General features: G+C 43.2%; 1 protein-coding gene and 1 pseudogene across 1 annotated transcript in view; both read left to right on the top strand.

The window, feature by feature from the left end:
- LOC148035561 (uncharacterized) overlaps positions 1-13,611 on the top strand; it is a 57,053-nt gene that overhangs the window by 14,690 nt on the left and 28,752 nt on the right. The window lies entirely within an intron of this gene.
- Positions 548-2,510, top strand: LOC148035562 (uncharacterized; annotated as a pseudogene).

Genomic DNA, 13,611 nt, shown 5'->3' on the forward strand with positions numbered 1-13,611 from the left:
TGTCACAGTGCTTCAAGCTTACGGAGGTGGTGGTGGCTCCAAGCGGTGGCAATGCAATTATTGTGCATGGAGTCATATCACAGTGCTTCAAGCTTACGGAGGTGGTGGTGGCTCCAAGCGGTGGCAATGCAATTATTGTGCATGGAGTCATATCACAGTGCTTCAAGCTTACGGAGGTGGTGGTGGCTCCAAGCGGTGGCAATGCAATTATTGTGGCATTCAAAGAGGAGGAGCAGCCACAAGGATCAAAGATCATCTTGCCCATGTGCCCAATAAAGACATTGGTCCATGTGAACATGTGCCTACTGATGTTAAGACTTCCATGGAGCATTGGAGGCTCGGCTGCTTGGCTCTTATAGGTGCATCTGGTATAGGAGAGGGAAACCATGGAGATGATGAAATTTCAGCAACAAGAGGTCCTATAAAGAGGAGTAGAGGAGCTTCAGAGTCAGGCACAATGAGTGGTGCACATACAGGGGGTTCTACTAGTGGAGCACGCGGGACACCTCGGGCAACAAAAGGTTCATTGCAGGGTGTTAGTATCAAAGTGGGTATTCAAAAGCAAGCCATTGCAGAGGCCACTAGAGAGCTTATTCGATTATTCATTCAGTGTGCCATTTCTTTTCATGTCTTGCGCATGTCGAGATGGAAATCAGCCATGAGGGCTGTCAGCCGCATTGGATGTGAGTAGAAAGGGCCATCGTATTAGGGTATACGAACAAGAGAGCTTAAAAATGAGAAAGTTCGCATAGAGGTTCAGTTGCAGCCATTGAAGGCCACTTGGGTGAAGTATGGCTGCACGATCTTGTGTGATGGGTGGTTTTATGTACGTAGACGAAGTGTCTATAACATTCTAGTCTTCTCTTGCAAGGGGACAATGTTCTTGAGGGCCATTGATGCTTCGGCGGCTGGCACAATGGTCACTGGCTCATATATTTGGCAGCATATACACAAGGCAATCATGGAGATAGGGGCAGATAATGTGGTTCAAGTAGTCACAGACAACGGGTCCAATTGTGTTTCCATGGGTTGCATGCTTGAGGTTGAGCTTCCGAAGATAAGGTGAACCCCATGTGCTTCTCATTCTTTGGACTTGCTTATGGAGGACTTCGAGAAGTTAGATTGGGTTGATAGGATTTTTTCAACAGCCAAGTCCCATGGTGCATTTTGTCACAAAGTGGCCTAAGGTGCAAAGTATCTACCGTTCACACAGTGAGTCAGAGCTACTCAAGCCCTTAAGCACAAGGTTTGCATATATGTTTATTGTTGTGGAGAGGCTTGTGCGAGTGCGCAAGGACTTGATACGCACAGTGGTGTCCCGAGAGTGGTGTGCTTTGGAGGATAGCCAAGATGCAAAACACATATCTTTCTCACGGATGGTAATGGATCAAGGATGGTGGGAGGAGGTTGAAGCCTTAGTGAAATCAATCTAGCTCATCTATTCTGTATTGCGCATTACTGATATGGACGGGAGCACCATGGGGCTACTCTATGAGTACATGGATAAGATCGGAGAGGCCTTGGACAACAATACTTGTCTTTCTCGTAGAAAATAAGTGATTTTTATGGTTTATGCAAATATGTATTATTATTTATGGTTTGCAAATATATGTTTATCTACCATAGCTTAAATTGCCTATCTTGAATCCAGGATCGAGGAGCTTCGATGTGTATGGCAAACTCGATGGAATCGGTTTCATAGACCAATCCATGCAGTTGTACATGTATTGCATTCCCTATGGCGTAGTGAGAATCAGTCTGTTGATGATAAGCTAGAAAACGGCATTCAGGAGTACTTTGAGAAGTGGGCAGATGGAGATTTGTAAATGGTCACAAGGCTTGAGGATGAGCTTCTCCTGTTTCGTAACCATAGCCTCTCCTTTGGTCGCTAGACAGCCCAGCTTCGAGAGACGCAGTTGCAGCTTGTGTCTTGGTGGGAGAAATATAGGGCATCTGCACCTACCTTGGTAAGTTCTAGGTTGAGGCTCTAGCTTTTAAGTACCTAGTGTTCATACATTGCGCATTAGAAATATTGTGCAATTTGAAATTTCTTTTCTTGTGGATCGTGATAGAAACGCCTTGCTATTTGAGTTCTTTCACAGGATTGCAGCTCAGGCCCATGTGAAAGAAATTGGAGCACTTGGGTCCTCTTCCATACAAAGAAGAGGAATCGTTTGAGCAAAGCTCAGTTGGAGATGTTGGTCTTTTGTCATTGCAATCTTCGTCTTCTTGAGCACACCTCTACCTCTCCTGAACCTCGCCAAGTGAATGTCGACAAGGTAGACATAGAGAAGGTAAAAGACATACCAAATATTCATAGTGAGGAGTTGGACATCTACACCATGTTGTATGAGGAGATGTCAGCTCTTGCCCATCGCACACGAGCTTCACGGAGAGCCACTTCACGACGGGATGGCGCTAGCACTTCAGCAGCTGCAGCCTCACCCTCTTCTACTAGCTCTCATTTAGAGGCCAAGGATCATGGTGCATTTTGTCACAAAGCGGCCTAAGGTGCAAAGTATCTACCGTTTACACAGTGAGTCAGAGCTACTTAAGCCCTTAAGCACAAGGTTTGCATATATGTTTATTGTTGTGGAGAGGCTTGTGCGAGTGCGCAAGGACTTGATACGCACAGTAGTGTCCCGAGAGTGGTGTGCTTTGGAGGATAGCCAAGATGCAAAACACATATCTTTCTCACGGATGGTAATGGATCAAGGATGGTGGGAGGAGGTTGAAGCCTTAGTGAAATCAATCTAGCCCATCTATTCTGTATTGCGCATTACTGATATGGACGGGGGCACCATGGGGCTACTCTATGAGTACATGGATAAGATTGGAGAGGCCTTGGACAACAATACTTGTCTTCCTCGTAGAAAATAAGTGATTTTTATGGTTTATGCAAATATGTATTATTATTTATGGTTTGCAAATATATGTTTATCCACCATAGCTTAAATTGCCCACCTTGAATCCAGGATCGAGGAGCTTCGATGTATATGGCAGACTTGATGGAATCGGTTTCATAGACCAATCCATGCAGTTGTACATGTATTGCATCCCTATGGCGTAGTGAGAATCAGTCTGTTGATGATAAGCTAGAAAACGGCATTCAAGAGTACTTTGAGAAGTGGGCAGATGGAGATTTGTAAATGGTCACGAGGCTTGAGGATGAGCTTCTCTTGTTTCGTAACCATAGCCTCTTCTTTGGTCGCTAGACAGCCCAGCTTCGAGAGACGCAGTTGCAGCTTGTGTCTTGGTGGGAGAAATATAGGGCATCTGCACCTACCTTGGTAAGTTCTAGGCTGAGGCTCTAGCTTTTAAGTACTTAGTGTTCATACATTGTGCATTAGAAATGTTGTGCAATTTGAAATTTCTTTTCTTGTGGATCGTGATAGAAACGCCTTGCTATTTGAGTTCTTTCACAGGATTGCAGCTCAGGCCCATGTGAAAGAAATTGGAGCACTTGGGTTCTCTTCCATACAAAGAAGAGGAATCGTTTGAGCAAAGCTTAGTTGGAGATGTTGGTCTTTTGTCATTGCAATCTTCGTCTTCTTGAGCACACCTCTACCTCTCTTGAACCTCGCCAAGTGAATGTCGACAAGGTAGACATAGAGAAGGTAAAAGACATACCAAATATTCATAGTGAGGAGTTGGACATCTACACCATGTTGTATGAGGAGATGTCAGCTCTTGCCCATCGCACACGAGCTTCACGGAGAGCCACTTTAGCAGCTGCAGCCTCACCCTCTTCTATTAGCTCTCATTTAGAGGCCAAGGATCATGGTGATGAGTAGTCACTCCAGAGTCTAGATTCCAGACACGTTTCAAACATTTCAGCCTTTTTATGATTGTATCGAGGCTTGAGCCTTAATTCTTTATCTTTTTGGTATTTTGCTTTGATGATCCACTATCCATGCATGATTGCACATATTCACAGTATCTTGTACTCTTCTTTTTTAAATGATATAGATATACATGGATGGTGGTAAGTGCATGTGTATTGTGTAATCTCTCTTGAATTTTAATTTGATTAGTGTTTTCTAATAATTGATTGTTGTGGACTATAGTTAAGAGTCTATGAACTTATGAAGACTCTAGAGGGCCGAGTGGCCCGTGGGAGAAATCAAATGATATTCATCTTTGCTTTGGATTTGGATGGTCAATTGTATACAATGGTTAATGAAACTGTTTAGTTTGTTATATTTTACATGTTTTTTTCATTAAATTGTTTTCTTCGTTTCTTGTTTCTTATTGGGATTGAAACTCTGTTATTGTCATTTTCCGCTCGTTTTCGTTTCGCTATTTCGGAAACTTCTGGCAATTATGGTAATGGAGTATGATGCGAATCTGGGTTTTCTCGCTCATGAAGCTTTCTTTAGAGGTCAATTCTTTCATCTGATGTGAAACTCTGGATGTTTGCCAATGAACAGTGTTTTTAGGATGATCTCCGGCTCGAATGAAAGCTGAGTGAGTTGTGTTGGAAGTGGTTATTGACGTCCGAAACAGGTATCTGTATGGAAGTGTCGGAGTAGTTGAACATGGAATGCATCATGGATTACACATACGGCGGCAGTTGGATCTTGTAAGTGAGATCATTAAGTCGGGTGATAACTTTGTATGGCCCATAGTACTTGTTGAATTTGGAAGTGAGGTTTTTGGATAAATCAATGTTCTTGGAGTTGACGAGCATCAAATATCTTGAGAAGAACTCCACATGCTTTTTTCTCTTGGCATTATATGTTTTGGCATTATATCTTTTGGCGATGAGAAGCTTGTTGTTTCGGAGGCTCTCTTGGGCCAGCAACATCCTTTGTTTTCATTTGAATAGGAATTCTTCAGTATCGGAATCGTCCACATACTATTTATTTGTTGCCAGGGCTAGGGGTGTGATCACTTCTTTACGTGTTGCTACCTCAAAGGGTGTGAAACCAGTGGAACTATGTAGGGTGGCATTATAGTGAAACTCCAAGATGTCGAGGTACTGTGCCTAATATTTTTGATCTGCCCTGACATAACTATGGATCTAATCTTCAATGCCTTGGTTGAGTCTCTCCGCTTGGTCATCTGTTTGAGGATGAAATGCTGAAGAGAATTGAAGTTGAGTATCCATCAACTTGAAGAGCTTCTGCCACATGTTCTGAGAAAGCGGAGATCGCGATTGGATATAATGGCTAGAGACAGACCATGATACTTGAAGACCTTGGAAAAGAATAACTTGGTCACCTTTGGTGCTGTAATAGGCGGCTTGGTAGCAATGAAGTGAGATGTCGAGGTACTGTGTCTAATATTTTTGATCTGCCTTGACATAACTACGGATCTAATCTTCAATGCCTTGGTTGAGTCTCTCCGCTTGGCCATCTGTTTGAGGATGAAATGCCGAAGAGAATTAAAGTTGAGTATCCATCAACTTGAAGAGCTTCTGCCACATGTTGTTGAGAAAGCGGGGATCGCGATTGGATACAATGGCTAGAGACAGACCATGATACTTGAAGACCTTGGAAAAGAATAACTTGGTCACCTTTGGTGCTGTAATAGGCGGCTTGGTAGCAATGAAGTGAGCCTGTTTTGAGAGGTAGTCCACCACTACGAAGATCGCCATGTATCCATGAGACTTTGGCAAATCTGTGATGAAATCCATGCTCATCACATCCCATGGTTGAGAAGGAATTGACCTCTGCTGAAGTTTCCCTGTTGGCTTCATCCTTTGAGTCTTCACCATTTGACAAGTAGGATATGTGTGGACGTACTCGGTGACATCCTCTCGCATTTTGGGCTAGTAGAAAAATATATTGAGGCGATCAAAGATCCTAATCTGACTAGAATGCCCCCAATGGGACTATCATGATATTCCCTTAATATTTGATTCCTTAGCTCATCATTCTTCGGTACATACAAGGCTCCTTGATAGTAGATAAGCCCGTTTTTGACTTCATACATTCTCCATGGCGTAGTCCTTGCTTGAATTTCCTTCATGAGTTGTTGAGCCTCTTCATTTCCATCCATTTTCTCTTGCACTTGGACCCAAATCTGCTTTCTACTACTGTGATGGCTTGAAGTTCTGCTTATCGACTTAAAGCATCCGGCATCTTGTTGGAGGAACCGGGTTTGTGAATGATCTCTATATTAAATTCTGCTAAAAAGTCTTACCATCAGGCTTGCTTTGATGACAACTTAGGTTGAGTTTGAAAGTACTTCAGAGAAATGTTATCTATATAGATCTTGGTTGGCTTGTCTTGTACATAATGTCTTTATTTCCTCAAGCAATATATCACTGCATACATATTTTTCTCATGAGTCGCCCACCTCCTTTTTGTTGAGTTCAACTTCTTTGACTCATAACACACAGGATGCCCATCTTGCATGAGCATACTACCTATGGCAAAACTTGACGTATCTATGTGGACCTCAAATGGGCATGAGAAATCAGCCATCTTCAACATTGGGGCTTGAATCATCATGCTCTTTAGTTGCTCAAAAGCTTGCTATTCTTGCTTCGTCCATTGAAATGTAGGTGAATTGGGCTTGAATCATCATGCTCTTTAGTTGCTCAAAAGCTTGCTATTCTTGCTTTGTCCATTGAAAGGTAGGTGAATTGGATGTTAAATCTGTTAGAGGGGTTGTAATTTTGCTATATCCTTGAATAAACCTTCGACAGAAGACAATAAACCCCAGGAATTTCCTCACTTGACCAACTTTGCGGGGAGACTTTCAATTTTTCACTGCTTGTACTTTCTTGGGATCTATGGCAATGCTATTTTCTTTAACTAAGTAGCCTAAGAACTCTATCTTTTGCACAACAAACTCACGTTTTTTTGGCATGATTGGTTGGTCTGGAGTCGGGAAAAGACCTTTTCCAAGTGCTGTACATGCTCTTCCAACGTTTTACTGCAAATAAGGACATCATCAATATATATGATCACAAAATCATCCAGATAGTTAATGAATATTTTATCCATGAGTTCACAAAAAGTTGTTCGTGTATTCGTGAGCCCTTTTGGCATGACCAGCCACTCATAGCTCACATACCGGCTTCTGAAGGCCATCTTTTCTTTATCTCCTTCCGCTATTATGATTTGATGGTACCTTGACCTTAGGTCAATTCTACTGAAGTAGCGTGCTCCTTGTAGCCGATCCAGCAATTCATCCACCATCGGAACTGTGTATCTATTTTTTACTGTAGATTTGTTGAGAGTCCTGTAATCCGTACATAGTCAAAGAGGCCCATCCTTCTCCTTGACAAATAGGATTGGAGCACCATAGGGCGATCTACTAGGCTGAATGTGACTCGAGGCCTCCATCTCTCCTAGCTGCTTCTTTAGTTTCACTAGCTCCGTTCTTGTCATCCTGTAGGTTGGCCTTGCCGGTGGTTGTACTCGTGGCAAGAGATCAATTCGGTGATTTACACTCCTGCAAGGTGGCAAGCCAGAAGGCAACTTGTTGTGCATGACATCTTGGAACCTGTTCAGGATCCCTCGGACCTTGTCATCTCTTATCGTTCAGATGAACTTTGAATCACTGGTTCTTCGATGAGCCTCATCATGCTGAGCTGCAACTGTCCCCCGTGCTTCAGCTCTCTTTCCCTAGTTGTTTGACAGTAATCTCCATGGGGCCTTGGGCTTCCACTTGTTCTTGTTGAGTTGTCTCCGTTGCCTGATCCATCACTACTTTTATTTTCTTTATGCCTTCAGCTTGTTTTTTCTCCAATTGCTCCTTTGTTGGTGCGTTTTGCACCCACACCTTTGCGGTACTATCTTTCTCATGGCTGCTTGAATCTTGCACCTTTGTGACCACCAATCTAGCATCCACCGCATTTCTTGCCGGTGACTTGTTGTGGCCTTTGCACTTTGTGCGAAAATATGGTACCCACACCACTGATTGAGGGGTCTGTAAGTATATTTTATTCTTCCTCATGCCCAATATTTGTACGACATGGTTGTCTATCCAATCTATGCCTAAGATGCCTTCAAAGTCATCCATTGGGACCACTATAAAAATCTAGGATTGCTTGCCATTGTTCAATTTGAATTGGGATCCCTTTTGCGGCACTATCTTTCTCATGGTTGCTTGAATCTTGCACCTTTGTGACCACCAATCTAGCATCCACCGCATTTCTTGCCGGTGACTTGTTGTGGCCTTTGCACTTTGTGCGAAAATATGGTATCCACACCACTGATTGAGGGGTTTGTAAGTATATTTTGTTTTTCCTCATTCCCAATATTTGTACGACATGGTTGTCTATCCAATCCATGTCTAAGATGCCTTCAAAGTCATCCATTGGGACCACTATAAAAATCTAGGATTGCCTGCCATTGTTCAATTTGAATTGGGATCCCTTTTGCCAACTCGTAATACCTATATTTTCCTTGTACAAAAGACACCTCCAGCCCTTTTTCCCTCATTGGCTTCACACTTAGATGGGCCGCTACCTGAGGTGCTATGAAATTGTGTCGCCATCATTGTCTGGGGTTGGTTTCCCAACCTAGCTTGAACAAACATATTGCATATGTTGGTAATGAAGGTCGGCATGGGGGCTGTTGGATTTGCTCCCACTGCTCTTGCCTTGGCCTTTGGTTTCCACTCCTTTTCTTTTTCTATCTCCGTTATCTGAACTGTCGATCTCAATTCCTCCGCGTCTACTTGTGCATAAGTAAACCTTGACACACTTGATGATGTTGTTCCTCTTGGGCAATCCCACGCGAAGTGAGGTCCTCCATATGTGTGACAATCCAATGGGCCTCCTCTTCCTTGCCCAATTCTACCACCTCCTTCGTAACCACCTTTGTTTGAATTATTCCCTCAGCCGGCCCCAGAGTTGGTTGTTGTGGAACTAGCAAAACTATTTGTTGGGATTGTCTCAGACTGAGTTTTGGTATACTTCAGTTTGAGGGGTTGCTTACTATTTCATCATCTGTTTCCTTGTGCATTGTTTTGGTATGATCCTTGGTTTTGCTTGTTTCTCCATGTTGAGGTCGATTGAGCGGCGTTGTCTCCTTGAGAGGATCCACGACCCGTCCCTCCTTCTCTACCTTCATAGTCTGTGAGCCTTTTGGCCATTGTCATGGCCTCCATCACACTTCTTGGCCCTTGTTTCTCTATTTCCTTTCGAGCCCATGGTTGCATCCCACATAGAAAACCATGGAGTTTGGTGGTCACGTCCATGTCTAGTAGCTGAAGCATTAGAGACCTATACTTTTGTATATAGTCTCTCATCTGTGCTGCATTTTGTCTCAGATTTTTCCATTCATCTCTGACCTTAAACGGTTCATTCTTTGCCACAAAATATTCCTTCACGTTTCTTTGCAACTCTTTCCATGAGAGTTTTCTTCCAAATTGTTCTTTCTCATACATCAACCACTTTGAGGCATTACCCTCTAGCAGCTGTGCCGCCATCGATCCTCTTCTCTTGCTTGAGACTTTGAGTAGTTTCATGTAACCATCCACCTCTCGTATCCATCGGTTTAGGCTCATTGAGTCCCTTTCTCCTTTGTACTCTTCTGGTGCTTGAGGCTTGTATTTTCCCATCTCATTAGATGAGGAGTCATCCCGATCCTTCTTCTCTTTCCTTCGGCGCCTTCGGTGATTCTTCCCATCATTGTCAGTTTCAGCTTGAGCCTTTTCCAATGCCTTGGGTAGCATGGTAGCTAGCAACTCCTTCATAATCTCTCTCATGGCATCCATTGGGTTGGGTTCGCGCTGTGGCTCCTCTTCGTCATGTGTAGCAGCATCCAACTCATTCTCTTACTCAATTGCGTATCCTTTTCCAATTACCAATTGAGGCTTGCTTGCTCTGATTCCAAGGGCCATTGAGATTTCATCTCGGTCATCTTAAATCCCACCTTTATTCTTGTTGCGTCCACCCATGTTGATGAAACACAACTAGCTTCCCTTTCAAAATTACTTCCACACCTGTTGAAGGACTAGCCCTCGCATGAGTTGAGCTTTGATACCAAGTGTAATGCACAAGGCATGTGTAGAGTGAAACTTACCACTTTGCGTTCGTTACCCACAGTTGGCATTGTGATCCCCCACGGTCTTTTTCCACCTTTACTTGCAAGAAGGCACTTTGCTTAGAAAGAAAGTAGAGAGCGAGATAGCTTTGAGAATGAAAGAAATGATACTTGTATTATGTAGGTGCAAGGCCCGGTTGCAGGGAAGAACACCCAGGCGTATGCGAGATGAAAACTTATTACAATGCTTTTGTGCGCTATTGTTTTTCATTCCGCCAGTTCCAATTCAAGTAGTGGAGTGAGGGGATAGCTGTCTAGAAGGTCTACAAGGCAGCCCTTGCAATTTTCGGTTATTTTGCGTTGGTTGATTTGCTTGCTTAAACCTTTTTGCCCTTTCCCCTTGATATCCCTTGGCACTCTTGTCACTCTTGAGCACTGACTCACACTTCCCTTTCTTTGTTAGAGAGTGATTCTTTGACCACGTTAGCAGTACGGACAGTGTAGGAGCCACGTCAACAGGACACGTTAGTAGACGCAGGATGCCACGTCATTAGGTCGTCGAACAGGTGTCATGTGGCACAGTTGCATTCGGCCAGTTTTTTATACAGTTAGTTGCATTAAATGCAACTGATTTGTTCTTGTCTATTTTTTTGTTATATTTTTTGCTATTTATAGCGGATTGGTCTAGTACTTGATCATATACTGATCTTGAGATTTGACAGAGACAGATTGCATAGACGGACAACACTCGGGCTGATGGAGATTGAGGTCCTTAAGGCGGAGATACATACAAATGTTTTCTTAGCACCTGTGTATATTTTTGCATTCTTATATAGCATACTACATTGTAGATTTTTTGCGTTACTGTATTCTTTTCTCTCTTCTCTTTGTGTTTACTCTCTCTCAGTCTTTGTCCTACGCTTTCTCATCATTGCACTTTGACATGGTATCACAGCGGTGAAATTAGATGGATTGATTAAAGAATCTATCTGAAGAGGAGATTTCAACGCAACACAAGGCTGCATTTTTAGCATTTGAGGGCAAGCAAGGGGGTTGCGCATCAGAACAAGACTGAAGCAAGTGTGGGCATGCAAGAAAGGAGTCCAACTGGTGAATTTGCTGCAAGTTATTGTTGTTGGAAGGGGAGAAAGGCTGTGTTTTAGGCCTTTCACTGTAGATTTTACATTTTCATCGCCTTCGACGGTTGAAAAAGATTCGGAAAGCAAAGAAAACAGCCTTAGCCATTTGTGTTTACCTAGTTAGAGGGGGTTGATTTTGCGTTTGTGCAGGCATTGCAGGTGACCATGACTATAGAGATTGATTTGGAGTTCCAGGCGATTATGGACAGTAGGGTGCCTATCTTACTGGCTCTTCCATCGGATCAAAAGCTTGATGACGATAACTACCGCATCTGGTAGGTGATGATGTTGGCCATTTTGGGGAGTCTTATGATTTGGTAGAGCTTGTGATGGAAGAGATGAACAAGCCCTAGGTAAGAGATGAGTCGAAACCCTCTTCCAATGCTCGTGCGGAGTTGACCAAGGCTTAGTCTCATTGGGACAAATTGAATGCCATGATTTGTTTTTTTTTCTTGACTTGCACTACAATTGTGATAGCTCACATCGAGCACTTGACGGTGGCTTGAGAGATATGATTGGAGCTTGATTAGATGTATAATTGGATGACCTTGATGAAGAGGGTTTCTTTAAAGATGCAGATGCGAATCTTATTTGTGAATAAGTCTTCTTCGCTTCGGGAACACATCAACAAGCTTCGATAGTTTAGATGTAAGTTCAAAATGCGGAGAAGCTTATTTTCTCTGAAAACATGGTGATTAATTTGTTGTCCCAATTACTGCCACGATTTGGTACCTCTTATTCCGCTCTTATTGCATCAGGGCGAAAGTCGACTCTTCGGTGGGAAGAGTTGGTTTCTATGGTCTTAGACCAAGAGGAATAGTTGAAGGGACAGAATGCTTCCAAATCAGAGACTTTGGTTGGTCAAGCCTTTGAGAAGAAGAGGAAGGATCAAAAGGAGGATAACAAAACTAAGAAGAACAAGGAGAATAAATCTTCTTGCCATATTTGTGGTAAGATTGATCATTAGAAGAAGGATTGACCCTACAAAAACAAGGACACCAAGGACACGAAGGATTTTGGAGCGGTGGCTGTATCCTCATCAGTTGCTTTTCTACACTTGGTAGTCATTGAAGACTCTACATCGAAGACTTCTAATGTTGCGATGACAGTCTCCCAGGCTCGAGAGTGGATCGTGGACAATGGTGTCTCACAGCACATGACTCCTCTCATTGGTGTTGCCCATTTGCGTCCTTCGCGTGGGCAGATTCTCATTGGAGACAGCTCTTCTATGACTATTGCTGCGCGGGTTGAGATGCAACTGATTTCAAATGGACGTGGTGGTATCCACACTTTTGAAGTGTTGCATGTTTTAGACTTGGGGTATCTTGTACTTTTGGTCCATAAGATTTGTTCTCTTGGTCTCTTGGTGGAGTTTGATAGTGATGCTGTTTGAGTCCTTGATTGTGGATTGAGGAAGGTTTTCTTTGCAGGTTATGAGGAGAATGGCATCTACAAATTGAAGTCTTCTACAACTCTTACCTCTCTTCTTCTTACCTCTTAGACACAGACAAAGCTATGGCATTGCTCGATTTGGCCATTTGAACTATGAGTATCTTTGGCAGGCGTGGCGAGGATTGTTTGTCTGAGGTTTGCTAGACATAGTGGTGAGCCACTAGCCATGTGTCTTTTGCATTCATGGGAAAGTGTATTAGGATGCGATTCCCAACTCAGCTTCATGTCGGTCTACGCTTCCTATGGAGCTTATATCTACGGATCTTTGTGGCCCGATGCAACTCTTACCTCTCTTTTTTTTACCTCTCATTTTGAGGTTTGCTAGACATAGTGGTGAGCCATCAGCCATGTGCCTTTTGTGCCATTTGCATTCGTGGGAAAGTGTATCAGGATGCGATTCCCAACACAGCTTCATGTCGGTCTACTTTTCCTATGGAGCTTATATCTACAGATCTTTGTGGCCCGATACGGATTGAGTCCTTGAAGGGGAGCCATTAGCCATGTGCCTTTTGTGCCTTTTGCATTCGTGGGAAAGTGTATCAGGATGCGATTCCCAACACAGCTTCATGTCGGTCTACTTTTCCTATGGAGCTTATATCTATGGATCTTTGTGGCCCGATGCAACTCTTACCTCTCTTCTTCTTACCTCTCATTTTGAGGTTTGCTAGACATAGTGGTGAGCCATCAACCATGTGCCTTTTGCATTTGTGGGAAAGTGTATCAGGATGCGATTCCCAACACAGCTTCATGTCGGTCTACTTTTCCTATGGAGCTTATATCTACAGATCTTTGTGGCCCGATGCGGATTGAGTCCCTGAAGGGGAGCTTGCACTTCATGTTGATCGGTGATGACTACAGTAGGATGACATGGACTTATTTCTTGACATTGAAGTTAGAGGCTTTCTCTTACTTCAAGGATCGGATTCTCTTTGAGGAGAATTGATCTGGTCGGTGTCTGAAGGCCTTGCATTCAAACAAGGACGATGAATTTATGTTTAATGAGTTTGCTTGTTTTTGTGCAGATAGAGGCATTCACCAAGAGTTTGCTGATACCAATACTCCTCAAGAGAATG

Source organism: Lygodium microphyllum, chromosome 5 (assembly GCF_053477565.2).
Source record: "Lygodium microphyllum isolate KBCC chromosome 5, Lygodium_microphyllum_v1.1.10, whole genome shotgun sequence".
Classification (NCBI taxonomy): Eukaryota; Viridiplantae; Streptophyta; class Polypodiopsida; order Schizaeales; family Lygodiaceae; genus Lygodium; species Lygodium microphyllum.